General features: G+C 35.5%; 2 non-coding genes across 2 annotated transcripts; one reads left to right on the top strand and one right to left on the bottom strand.

Annotated features, from left to right (window-relative positions):
• Positions 1 to 1,968: 1,968 nt before the first annotated feature.
• Positions 1,969 to 2,041, bottom strand: TRNAM-CAU (transfer RNA methionine (anticodon CAU)). Its single transcript has one exon. It is a non-coding gene; the product is annotated as a tRNA-Met (tRNA).
• A 241-nt stretch (positions 2,042 to 2,282) lies between these two features.
• On the top strand, positions 2,283 to 2,357 carry TRNAH-GUG (transfer RNA histidin (anticodon GUG)). The gene has a single exon. It is a non-coding gene; the product is annotated as a tRNA-His (tRNA).
• Positions 2,358 to 12,138: the final 9,781 nt, after the last annotated feature.

Raw genomic sequence — 12,138 nt, forward strand, 5'->3', positions numbered from 1 at the left:
GGAATTCAGAAATTAGCCAGATAAACCCCCTGGCTAATTTCTGGCAAAAGATGCGGAAAAAACAAATAGAAAACTGATTTTGACCAATGAAATGCTTATTGAGCAATTGCCAGGATCAATTTATGATGCTATAGATCTTTTCCAACTGGAAATCCAACCAAATGATGGATCAAATCACTACATGGAGAAAGCCGTGTGCAATGAAAATTGCAAGCACGGTTTGGGGAGAGATTTCTTGCTCCTATTAAAAAGAGCAGATAATCCACTCCATCCGATGAGCTTCGGGTTCAAGTCCCGGGCAACCCAGAGTACCAAAATCTAGCACCTAAAAGTATTTTGTCTACTTATTGCAGATCCAATGCAATTCAATGTTATCCATTGCTCTTAACAAGCAAGATAGGTAGCATCCCACTATTCGGGAATCATCCTTAAGAAATGAAAGGGTCTTTCTTACCCATCGAAAGAGTTTTGTCTAATCACATTTAACTCCAAGGTAATAGTATTTATTACCTTGAATCATAAAGAAAGAAGGAATGCCAATAGAGCGCATTAATACTGTAGGTATTAATATCTACGGATACTATTGAAAACCATTTCAATATATGTGCATATAGTTTATGGAAGGAAGAGGATACTATGAATTTTATGAATATTTATAACCATGTCAAAATGTTGGTTGAGATACAGATATGACTCATATTATACTGTTGAATAACAAGCCTTATGTGTATGCTTGGGAGCTTCTAATGATTAAATAAACCAAGTTATAACCATGACCGCAATTCTAGAAAGACGTGAAAGCGCAAGCCTATGGAATCGTTTTTGCGATTGGATCACTAGCACTGAAAACTGTCTTTACATTGGATGGTTTGGTGTCTTGATGATTCCTACCCTATTGACTGCAACCTCTGTATTCATTATCGCTTTCATTGCTGCTCCTCCAGTAGATATTGATGGTATTCGTGAACCTGTTTTCGGTTTTCTTCTTTATGGAAACAATATTATTTTCGGTGCTATTATTCCTACCTCTGCAGCCATCGGTTTGCATTTCTATCCCATCTAGGAAGCAACTTCTGTTGATGAATGGCTATACAACGGTGGTCCTTATGAGCTAATCGTTCTACACTTTCTACTTGGTGTAGCTTGCTATATGGGTCGTGAGTGGGAGCTTAGCTTCCGTCTAGGTATGCGTCCTTGGATTGCTGTTGCATATTCAGCTCCAGTAGCAGCAGCTACTGCTGTTTTCTTGATTTACCCTATTGGTCAAGGAAGCTTCTCTGATGGTATGCCTCTAGGAATCTCTGGTACTTTCAATTTCATGATTGTATTCCAAGCTAAACACAATATTCTTATGCATCCATTTCACATGTTAGGTGTAGCTAGCGTGTTCGGCGGCTCTCTATTTAGTGCTATGCATGGTTCCTTGGTAACCTCGAGTTTGATCAGGGAAACTACCGAAAATGAGTCTGCTAATGCAGGTTACAAATTTGGTCAGGAAGAAGAAACCTACAATATTGTAGCTGCTCACGGTTATTTCGGCCGATTGATCTTCCAATATGCTAGTTTCAACAACTCCCGTTCTCTACATTTCTTTTTAGCTGCTTGGCCAGTAGTAGGTATCTGGTTTACTGCTTTGGGTATCAGCACTATGGCTTTCAACTTAAATGGATTCAATTTCAACCAATCTATTGTTGACAGTCAAGGTCGTGTAATTAACACTTGGGCCGATATCATTAATCGTGCTAACCTTGGTATGGAAGTTATGCACGAACGTAATGCTCACAACTTCCCTCTGGATCTAGTTGCTGTTGAAGCTAATTCTATAAACGGCTAATTATTCAAGATGGATTGTTAGTGTATTTCAATCCTAAAAAGAAAGCAGTACCAATTTGGTACTGCTTTTTCCGTCTAATTTTTCTTAAAAGTTATAGTTATTGCGAGCGAACAGAGCACAGTAACTATTTATTGTGCATCCAGCAGGAATTGAACCCGCGACTTCCCAATTATGAGTTGGGTGCTTTTACCATTCAGCCATGGATACATAATACCAATTATTAATTAAGTAGCGAGTATTGGCTCAGATCTTTTTTTTTAATACCCAAAACTATTAAAAAAAAAAAAAATGTCAATGTCACTAACTTGTGTGAGAGTTGCATTGCAAGTGCAACAAATTAATTATTATAAATAATAGAATAGTTTCATTATTAGTTGGTTTTCGGGGCTTAGAACCATCCATTCTTGAAATGGAATGATCGTAGACAGAGACTGCCAATTAGTTTGGGGCGGACGTAGCCAAGTGGTTCCAAGGCAGTGGATTGTGAATCCACCACGCGCGGGTTCGATCCCCGTCGTTCGCTCGGTAAAAAAAAAGGTCGACCAGATTCAATTCATTGTGATTTTCTATAATGAATCAAATGATGAGTGGTTGATGATCCATTTGTGTATATATGTTATTACATACATATAACAAAATATAAGAATAAAATATAGATATTTTTTTATTTTCTCAAAAAAAAAGCTGAATCGACAGTAAGATTGGGATCTTTCCAAAACAACTATTTCTTATGGTGATTTCAAATTTATTCATTGAATAACGACACACGACACATTTAGCATCATATATAAGATAACAAAAGCATTCATTTGCAGGCCCAAATTGAATCCCAAACCTATCTTATCCTCTTCTCATTTGTCATGCAGTAAATTATTCTATTATTTGAATATAGAGAAATAAGTCTTAATTAGCGGGGAGTTCCCGTTTCAAATTAATGAAAAAATTTGCATTTATTGTGGAAGTGGAAATGAAGGATTCTTTGCTTGGCTTCCTCCATTTACTCAGGATAAAATGAGGGTGAGGGAGCTAAAAAAAAAACACACACAATGTTACAAAGAATGTAATGTAACATACTAGAATTTATTTACTGTTATCAAATAAGGCAAAGTTAAACTCAAAATTAGATCAAACGAATAATAAGTTCGGAAGATAAAAAATAAAGAAAAGGAGATCAAAAGATGAAAATAACAGTTTATGGAAAAGGCAGAATCGGTAAATCAACCACTAGTTGTAATATTTCAATTGCCCTAGCTAGACGTGGGGAAAAAGTGTTACAGATTGGATGTGATCCCAAACATGATAGTACTTTTACTCTTACAGGATTTTTGATACCTACAATTATAGATACTTTCAGTCCAAAGATTATGTAATTACCAAGCTACATAGGATGAACTTAATAGTTTGGAATGACACTAAATTTAAGGTAATTTGATTCCTCCAAGTGGGAAAAGAGGTTTACAAAAATCAAAAATATTAATTTGGTAAAATTTATTGGTAAGAGCAACTTGATTGTTTATGATTCCAAGATAGAGCATGAACCAATGAAATAAAATAATGCTAATGATACAATAAGGATGTGTTGGTAAACATATTTGTCTTCACACAATAAACCATCAAAATAACTCTTATTTGCCCAAAAATGAAGACATAAAAAGATACCAATAGTTGGGTCACTTTTCCATTGAATTGTGCAAGCGCCCTCTGAATTTTATAGGGTACAACTTTATTAGATATTTCAAAAAAGAGGAAAATAGAGCACAACCAGAACTCATAGGTAGAGAATATTATTTGTATTGCTTCCTCATTCCTCTCTTACATTATGCATTTACAAGATATAAAATAAAGCATTCAAAGGGTGCTAGATTTGGAACTCAAAATTGGACAGGAAAATGAAACATTTAGCTACCACATTAAATACAAAACTAATTGTCAAAAATTTCAAATGCAGGTTGGTTAAAAACTATTTCAATAGGTGTTAACATTACTCGACATACTCTTGGTTTTGTGCTTTTGCCAAGTAACCCCTTTGTTGACCGAGTGATTTGGTCTTTCATCTGCTGAGTTGTGTGGGGTTAACACAAGGGTTAATCGATGGAGTCAGCATCAACAAATGGTAAAGTCAATAATTGCATTTAATACACCCCCTTGATTTTGACTCTATCTACATTAATACATTTTCAACACTAACAATTCCTAATTGCTGCTTTTGAAATTCAAAACTTGCTCTTGCTAAGGGCTTCGTGAATATGTCTACCAATTGATCCTTTGATTTGCAATGTTGTAGGTTGATTTCTCCATTGCTGATCAACTCTTTGATGAAATGATACTGAGTGTCAATGTGCTTGCTCTTCTGATGAAGGATTGGATTTTTGGAAAGTGCAATTGCTGAATTGTTGTCACAAAAAATTGTGATTGGTTCCTTCTTTGATGTTGGTTCAAGATCACATATCAATTTTTTCATCCAGACTACTTGGCAAGTTGTTGATGTGGCTGCTACGTACTCTGCCTTTGCTGATGAAATGGTGACAATTGGCTACTTCTTGGATGCCCATGAAACTATACCTTTACTCAAATAGAACGCATAACTTGACGTGCTCTTTTTTTCATCTACACTTCTAGCAAAGTCACTATCTGTGAATCCAATTAGCTGATTGTCTTCATTACCTGCATACAAAATACCATGTTGCATTGTTCCTGCAATATACCTTAGTATTATTTTTCCTACCTTCCAATGTGATGTCTTTGGTGATTCCATGAACCAAGAGAGAAGGTTGACTACAAACACAATGTCTAGCCTTGTTGTTATCAAGTACATTAGGCTGCCTACAGATTGCTTGTATAAAGTGGAATTCACTTCTACACCCTCATAATTTTTGCTCAAGTTTGTACTTGGAACAATAGGCATTTTTATTGGCTTGCAATTGTTCATTTTGAATTTTGTCAACACATCTTGTACATACTTCTTTTGACTGATGAAAATGCCCATTTCCAATTGTTCAATCTCTTAACCAAGAAAGTATTTCATGTGACCAAGATTGGTCATTTCAAATTCTCTTTCCATGTCAAGTTTGAATTCTTGAAGATACAAATTACCAGTATGGAGTAAATCATCAACATAAATACATACAATCAAGATTTCACCTTGCAAGTTTGTTTTGGTGTACAATGTTGGCTCATTGTTGCTACACTTGAATCCCTTGTTGAGTAGATAAGAATCTATTCTGCTGTACCAAGTCCTTGGTGCTTGTTTCAATCCATATAAAGCCTTTTTTAGTTTATAAACCTTTTTCTCTCGTCCTTTGATCTCAAACCTAGGTGGCTGATCAACATATACTTCTTCATTTAAAATTCCATTTAAAAATGCTGATTTCACATCTAATTGATAAACTGACCATTGTTGTTTTGCTGCTACTTGTTAGTTTGTGGTGACTGATCAAGGAAGTACTGTATATATGGCCAACATATGGCCAACATGTTGCAACCCTAAAGAAACATAAAAATACTTGTATAAAAGGGCTTAGGGTTAGGGATTGTTTCATTGTGGTGATACAAAATTGGTTCTTGCGGTAATATTGAGCTGTAAGGGATTACAAATTGTAATTAGGTTGTAATCACTGGATGGTAATAATATTGGACTTGTTGTTTGGTGGAAGTAGCCTAGGGATTGGGTGAACCACGTTAAATCTTTGTGTCTTGTGTTCTTTTCTATGTGATATATTATTTTCTATTATTGGTTATATTTGCATGTAATTGTCATTTTTGTTCGTGGTTTAATCCTAAAAAGTAGTATAAGAGAGAGGTTGTGTTTTTTAGTTATCCTCTGCAAGAAAGTCTCACGGTTGAGTGGGAGTCTCACAGTTGAGTGGGAGTGATGGCAGACGAGGTTAAGCTGAGGGTTGACAGGTTTAATGGGCAGAACTTTTAGTTATGGAGGATGCAAATGGAAGACTATCTTTATCAAAAGGATTTATGGAAGCCGTTGGAAGGAAAAGCCAAGAATCAGGGATCTATGTCAAATGAAAACTGGGATCTTTTGGACAGAAAGGCACTTGGAAGCATTCGATTATGCCTGGCACCATCGGTGGCATTTAATATTACAAAAGTGAAGACAACATAAGAGTTGATGCAAACCCTAGTGAAATTGTATGAAAAGCCCTCCGCTTCAAACAAGGTATTTTTCATAAAGCATTTATTTAATATGAAAATGATAGAAGGTGGATTTGTTGCAGATCATTTAAATGAGTGTAATACTATTACTAGTCAGTTATCTTCTATGGGTATCAATTTTGATGAAGAAATTAGGGCTCTCTTGATTTTTTGTTCTTTGCCTGAAAGCTGGAATGGCTTGGTAATGGCTGTGAGTAATTCTGTTCCTGGATCTAGTACCCTAAAATATGATGATGTGATGAGTGTTATTTTGAGTGAGGAAACTCGTAGAAAATCCTTAGCTGGATCTACATTAGGAAGTTCTTTGAATGCACAAAGTCAAGGCAGAACAACTGAGAGAGGAAATAATTCCAAAAATCATGGGAATCAAGAGAAAAGTCAAAGGGGAGGAGGTCTCAATTGGGAGAATTGAATGACTGTTGGTACTGTGGGAAATTGAGGCATAAAAGGAAATATTGTTGGACTCGAAAGAAAAATGAAGGAGATAGACTAGATGAAGACAAGGAAGCAAATGTGGTAAGTAATAAATCCTAAGAGGATGCTTTGTTTCTATCTTTAGAAAGTGTTGATGATTCATGGGTTTTAGATTCTAGTGCTTCATTTCATGCTACACCTCATATAGGTTATTTCATTGATTATGTCCAAGGGGATTTTGGGCTTGTTTATTTGGGGGATAATGAACCCTGTCAAATTTTTGGAAAGGGAAAAGTTAAGATTAAGTTGTAGAATGAGAATCATTGGCTACTACATGAGGTAAGACATGTTCCAAGGCTGAGTAGGAATTTAATTTCAGTAGGACAACTCGGTGATGAGGGTTGTGTAGTTACTTTTAATGATAAAAATTGGAAGGTTTCAAAAGGTTCCCTTGTAGTAGCAAATGGTGTGAAAGTAGGCACCTTATATCTTTGTGTAGGTCATATTGTTCCTTCTACTTTAATTTTTTTAGAGAAAAATGAATGTTTAGGAATAGTTGCTACAGTTGAGCAGGAAGAACAAATAGCTGCTGTAAATTCTAATACAGTGTTGTGGCACAAAAAACTTGGGCACTTGAGTGAGAAAGGTATGAAAGTACTTCATTCAAAGAATGTTTTACCAAGTTTGAAATGTGTTAATATGAATTTCTATAAAGTTGTGTGTATGGAAAACAAAAGAGAGTGAGTTTTGTGAAGTCTGGGAAGGAAAACAAAAAGGAGAAATAGAGCTTGGGCATACTGATGTATGGGGACCGGCTCAGGTATCTTCCCTTGGTGGCTCTCATTATTATGTTACATTCATTGATGATGCAACTAGAAGAGTATGGGTTTATTTCCTTAGACAAAAATCTAGTGTATTTCAAACTTTTAAGAAATGGAAATGCTTGGTTGAAAATGAGATTGGTAAGAAATTAAAATGTCTTAGATCTGATAATGGTGGTGAGTATTGCAATCATGAATTTGAAGATTATTGCTCCACTAATGGGATTTGTAGATAGAAAACTTTTCCAAGGACTCCACAGGAAAATAGAGTGGCTGAACGAATGAACAAAACTGTAATAGAGCGTGCAAGGAGCATGAGGTGGCATGCTAGGTTGCCCTTACACATGTGGGTGATGACTATGAATACTATTATATATTTTATTAATAAAGGTCCCTTTACTCCTTTGGGTTGTGGTGTTCTAGAGGAAGCATGGACTGGTAAGAAGGTGAGTTATTCTTTTCTGAAAACCTTTAGTTGTGAAGCATTTCCTCACATAGATTTTGAAAATAGAACCAAGATGGAAGCTAAGTTAGAGAAATGTGCATTTTTTGGATATGGCACTAATGAATTTGGTTATAGGCTTTGGGATTTTGAAAATCATAAAATTTTAAGAAGTAGAGATGTCATATTCAATGAGAAAGTGTTGTACAAAGATCTATTGTAGCAACATGAGAAGAAAGAAGATGATTATGTAGTGCTGGATGATACTCCAAGATGACGTTCCAACCATTCCTCATGATGTGTAAAAACTGTAACAACAAATACCACTCACACCAGTGAATGTTATATGGTCAACAAGGAAAATTAGACCTCCAGAAAGATTTTCTTCCTCTTTGTATTTAATTTTACTTACTGATGCTAGTGAACCTGAATGTTATGATGAAGCAGTGCAGGTGGATACTAAGATTCAGTGGGAGTTTGCATTGAAAGATGAAATGGACTTTTTGCTGAAGAATAAGACATGAGATTTATGCAAGTTGCTTACAGGTAAAAGAGATTTACAAAATAAGTGGGTTTACACGTTGAAAGAAGAGGAAGGAGGTAAGAAAATATTTAAAGCTAGGTTAGTTGTAAAAGGATTTGCACAGAAAAAAGGAATTGATTTTGATGAGATATTTTCTTCTGTTGTTAAAATGACTTCTATCGATACTGTTTTAAGTATTTTGGCTATTGAAGATTTTCATTTGGAGTAGCTTGATGTTAAAACAACCTTCCTTTATGGTGATTTAGATGAAGAGATATATATGGCTCAGCCACAGGGATTTGAGGTCAAAGGTAAGGAGAACTTAGTGTGTAGATTGAAGAAAAGTTTATATGGCTTGAAGCAAGCACCTCAACAATGGTATCTAAAATTTGATAGTTTTATGCACGCGCATGGATATAGTAGGTTGAATTTAGATCATTGTGTTTATTCTAAGAGGTTGGATGATGGCAGCTACATTATTTTATGTTTATATGTTGATGATATGCTTGTAGTTGGGTCTAACATGGATCACATTAAGGGGCTGAAATGCCAGTTACCACATGCTTTTGCTATGAAAGATTTGGGGGTAGCAAAAAAAATCCTTGGTATGAAGATTTGTAGAGATAGGAAGAATAGAAAATTGATGCTATCTTAGGCTGATTATGTTGAGAAGGTGTTGCAGTGTTTCTCTATGGAGAATGCTAAAGCCATCAACACACCTTTACTTGGTCATTTGAAGTTGACTAAGGAGATGTGTCCTAAGACACAAGAAGAGGAGGAGAAGATGTCTAAGGTACCCTATGCTTCATCTGTAGGAAGCTTGATGTATGCTATGGTATGTACAAGGCTAGATATTGCACATGCAGTGGGAGTCATTAGTAGGTATATGAGTCATCTAGGAATTGAGCATTGGAATGTAGTTAAGTGGATTCTTAGATATTTGAGAGGAACATCCAATAAGTGTTTACACTTTAGGGGCTCTACTACTGATTTACATGGCTATGTTGACTCAGATTTGGCTGAGGATATTGATACCAAGCAAAGTACTATAGGTTATGTCTTTACTGTTGGTGGGGGCAGTTGTGAGTTGGGTTTCTAGGTTATAGAAGGTTAATGCTTTATCCACTACAGAGGCAAAGTATGTTGCTACTACAGAGGAAACCAAGGAGATGATATGGCTTCAGTTCTTCTTAGAAGAATTGTGACACCCTCAAAGGGATAATTATTTGTTTACAAATAGTCAAAGTGCTATTCATCTTGCAAAGAATACAAATTTGCATTCAAAGACTAAACACATTCAGTTGTAGTACCATTTCATTCATTTAGTTTTGGATGATGGATAGTTAAAGCTAGATAAGACACATATAGATGACAATCTAGCAGATATGTTTACAAAGGTAGTAATAAGGGAGAAGCTGAACTCCTCTTCAACTTCGGTTGGTCTTCTATACTCAATATGAATACAAGAACAAAAAAGTCCACAATGATTTGCTCTAGTGGGAGCCCCATGTGGTAGCTATATTGCTATAGGATTAGTCTCCAAGTGAGAGATTGTTGTCTAGTGTGGAGTCTGATCAATCCCCAAGTGGGAGATTGTTAGTTTGTGGTGACTGATTAGGGAAGTACTATACATATGGCCTACATGTGGCCAACATGTTGTAACCCTAAAGTGACATAAAGATACTTGTATAAAAGGGCTTAGGGTTAGGGATTGTTTCATTGTGGTGATGCAAAATTGGTTCTTGCAGCGGTATTGAGTTGTAAGGGATTACAGATTGTAATGGATTACAGATTGTAATTAGGTTGCAATCACTGGATCGTAATAATATTAGACTTTCTATTTGGTGGACATAGCCCAAGGATTGGGTGAACCACATTAAATCTTTGTGTCTTGTGTTCTTTTATGTGTGATCTATTATTTTCTATTATTGGTTATATTTGCATGTAATTGTTATTTCTATTCATGGTTTAATCCTAACACTATTGCCAATATAGTTCTAATTGTGTCTAATCTTGCTACCGATGCAAATGTTTCTTCATAGTCTATGTCAAGCTGCTATACATAATCTTTGGCTACTAACCTTGCCTTGTGCTTCTCAATTTGACCTTTTTCATCAAGCTTTGTCTTATAAATCTACTTAACTCCTATTCTTGTTTTGTCTTGTGGCAAGTCTACTAACTCCCATGTGTCATTCTTCTCTATGGTTGCAATTTCATTGTTCATTGCTTCTACCCACTCTTTCTTCTCAATTGCTTCTTCAAAGCATATAGGCTGACTAGACATCAAAACAAATAATACTTGTTCATTGTTGTCCTATTGTTCATATATTTCTCTAAGTGTTCTAGTCTTTTGGTTCCCTAATTGTGCTAGTGTAGGCTCTAAATCAGTACTAGAAGAAGGAATATGCACTTATTGTCCTTGGTTTTCTCCTACTACTATTGGAACCTTTAATCTAGGTAGTCATTCTCTTGGTTGCTCAACACTTTCTGACTCAAAACTATGTGGAGTCGGTTGTCCTTGAGTTGTTCCATTATCTTGTTCATACCATGACTTATCTTCAAGAAATTTGACATCTCTAGATACTATTGTCTTCTTAGTGATTGGGTTATACAATTTGTATTCTTTTGATGCATCACTATATCCTACGAATATACATTTCTCACTTCTATCATCAAGCTTTTTCCTTAGCTCCTTGGGCACATGTGTATAAGTTACGCTTCCAAAAGCTCTCAAATTTGTTATATCTAGTTTCACTCCACTCCGTGCTTCTAGAGGTGTTTTATCCTTCACACTTTTTGTAGGTGATCTATTCAAGATGTAGATTGAAGACACAACTGCCTCAGCCCAATATTCATTTGGTAAGTTTTTAGCTTTCAACGTGCTCCTTGCCATGTTCATGGTTGTTTGATTTTTCCTTTTTTGCTACTCCATTTTTCTGTGGAGTATACCAGGTAGTAAATTGTTTATGAATTCCTTGTTCTCTACAATATGCAACAAATCCTTTGGAATCATATTCACCTCCTCCAACAAATCTTAAGACTTTAATGTGCCTACCACTCTGATTTTCTCTCATTGCATTAAATTGTTTGAATCTCTCAAAAGTGCCTAATTTGTTCTTGATGAAATATACCCATGTCATCTAACTACAATCATCAATAAAAGTTAAGAAATAATAGCTCCTTCTTATAAACTCTTTTTGCATGGGGCCACAAAGATCGGTATGCACCAACTCTAAAAGATCTTGGGCTCTATAAGTTGCAACATTTGGAAAGGCATTCTCTTATGCTTGGAAATTATGCAACTATCACAAGGATGTGGTGAACATCTATTGCTGATAGACCTACAACCATTGACCTTTTTTGCAACATATCTAGATTGTTAAATGCTAAGTGGTCATATCTAAGATTCCATAACCAAGTTTCATCAAATTTGTGACATATTGTGCATAAGCAATAGGTTGTTTGACACTTCTCAAATTTAGAGGATATAATCTATTTCTTGTCATTTGGACTCTAGCTATGACCATTTTACTTGGAGGTTTGTTTGGAATAACAAATAGGTCCTTTGAAACTGACTTCAAATCCATTCTCACTCATTTGGCCTACACTCAATAGATTATGCTTCAAATTCTCAACATAATAAACATTATGGATATCTTTCTTTTCATTTTTCTTATTTACAACTATGACAATACCTCTTCCTAGAGCATGAACCAAGTGATCATCTCCTAATTTTATCTTGGTCTTCACTATTTCATCAAAGCTAGTAAAAGTATTTTTGTTACCTATCATGTGATTGCTGCAGGCGTTGTCTAACAACCATGTGTCTTCTTTCCTGTTATCTTCTACCACTGAGCATGATAAAAAAGTTTAATGAGTTCCCTCTTCCATGTTGGAAGCATTAGCTCTTCCTCTATTTTGGTTTTCTTGTTTCTTC

The sequence above is a fragment of the Cupressus sempervirens genome, chromosome 10 (genome assembly GCF_028749045.1).
Source record: "Cupressus sempervirens isolate cs-2001-9-10 chromosome 10, ASM2874904v1, whole genome shotgun sequence".
NCBI lineage: Eukaryota > Viridiplantae > Streptophyta > Pinopsida > Cupressales > Cupressaceae > Cupressus > Cupressus sempervirens.